General features: G+C 46.8%; 1 long non-coding RNA gene across 1 annotated transcript; it reads right to left on the reverse strand.

Annotated features, from left to right (window-relative positions):
* Nucleotides 1-239: 239 nt before the first annotated feature.
* On the reverse strand, nt 240-882 carry LOC121968149. Its single transcript, XR_006107964.1, has 4 exons — nt 826-882; nt 677-752; nt 520-589; nt 240-300 (listed from the first exon to the last, which is right to left on the reverse strand). It is a non-coding gene; the product is annotated as an uncharacterized LOC121968149 (long non-coding RNA).
* Nucleotides 883-1,925: the final 1,043 nt, after the last annotated feature.

The raw sequence follows: 1,925 nt of genomic DNA on the forward strand, positions 1-1,925 counted from the left end.
CAAATCGAAGAGGGTATCAAATAAACCCTAGATCCAGAATATAACAGAGCATGTGGTTAGGTCACTACCTAAGGCATATGTGATCAGGTAGATAATATGCAGTGCAGAATAAATAAACAAACAACATGTACTAATCATGTAGTGACCAACCGAAATAAACAGGTAACACAATTACTGTTATATGTTAAACATATTATCATGCATATCAAAAGACATAAGTCAAAGTACCCGCCTCCAATAGGAAAATAAGATCAGTCCGGTCCAACTCGGACGTCGAGATGCTCGTCTCGTGTCAAAACCCTGAGTCACGAATAGAAATATATTTTATTTAGCTACAATCATATAAATAACTAAATAAAATCTCTTACACTAAATTAGGGCAAAACCCTAATCCATAAACCTCGACCAACTAGGGTTAGTTTCCTTAACCCTAATCATTTCTTATCGCCCCAATAACCCTATCCTTTTCATAGCTAGAATTAAATCTAGTTCGTATTCAAAATTACCTCCTCCACTTACCTAATTCTGAAGCCTCAACCGGTAACGTTGCTGCCGGAACAGAGGTAGTTGCTGGAATCCAAGCAATAACCTGCGATTCACTGTCTATATCAAAATAGAGCTTAAGAAATCATCACACTAATGATAACATAATTCTATATCAATCTGTGCACCTCACCTTCAATCACAGCCAAGGCAATTTACTGTCGGAGAGGATTAGCACCTGGAAATCAGACACTCCACAGCACAAAATCCTGGTAGAACAAACCCTCAGTGCTGGAATCAAAGGAAATCAAGAAGAAGATCAAGACTAGGGCTCGGCAGAACCTGGTGGCCGGTGAAGTGGTTCGGCTGTGGTGACGGTGCAAGGCGACTAGAGCAGACGGCACGAAGGGAAAAGAGAACTCGATAATGTGGCTCGGCCTCGAGGGCAGAGGAAGGGTGGCCGGCACTCTCCGTGCGACGGCGGCTCTCGGCTCTCGGCTCTCAGCAATGGCAGAAGAGGAAACCCCTCAAATCAGGGAGCTAGGGCGCAGAGGAGGGCTCGCGATCCAAGCTAGGGCAGAGGCAATAGGTCATCTGCCGACGTTCAGGAGAAGCGAGGAAGAGAGGAATCGACTCTAGGGCTTCGGCTGGCAACGCCGCTGCCAGCGGTGGCGACCCGAGGAGATGGGTGTCGCGGGCTGAGGCTAGGGCACTGACAATTGGTACCGGTCCTGGTGGCCGGCGCTCGGCATCGCTGGCGGCAGTAGCGTCGGCAGTGCGGCTCGGCGCTAGGGCACAGGAGCAAGAAAAGTGGATCGGCTCCGAGTGAGAAGAGAGGAAGAAAAGGGAAACCGCTCGGGGTCGGGGAAATAGGGCACGCACGGCTCGCGGGGAAAAGAATAAGAGAAGTAGAAAAGAAAAAGAAAAAAAAGAAAAGGAAATAAAACTTTTCCTCATTAAAACAGGGTAGCCTAAACAGGCTTTCCCCGGGTCCCGTTTTATCCCCGTTAACTTGTCCATACGAGCTCCGAAAAATTCCCGGAAAATTTCCAAAAATCCCGGAAAATTCCTTTATTAATATTCGCCTATTTCCGGTATTTTACAGTAAGGTTTTATTTTTACCCTATACACACGACAAAGCCACGAAAAATGCTTGAATGGTGGTTGCACCAGTTCAAAGCGACCCCGCTCTGATACCAATTGTTGGATCGAGACGCGCTAGAGGGGGGGGTGAATAGCGCTCGTGGCTAAAATCGTTCTATTATCGGAATCGTAAAAACTATCGGAGAAGTAACGCAGCGGAAAGTAAACAAACACACAGAAAGACAAGAGAATTTACTTCGTTCGGAGCCTGTGACGACTCCTACTCGAAGGCCCGCGATCCTTGATCGCTTTCCGTGGGCAACAACTATAAGCTCGACAAGAGTACAAGTATTACAGTT

This window comes from Zingiber officinale, chromosome 3B, assembly GCF_018446385.1.
Source record: "Zingiber officinale cultivar Zhangliang chromosome 3B, Zo_v1.1, whole genome shotgun sequence".
NCBI lineage: Eukaryota > Viridiplantae > Streptophyta > Magnoliopsida > Zingiberales > Zingiberaceae > Zingiber > Zingiber officinale.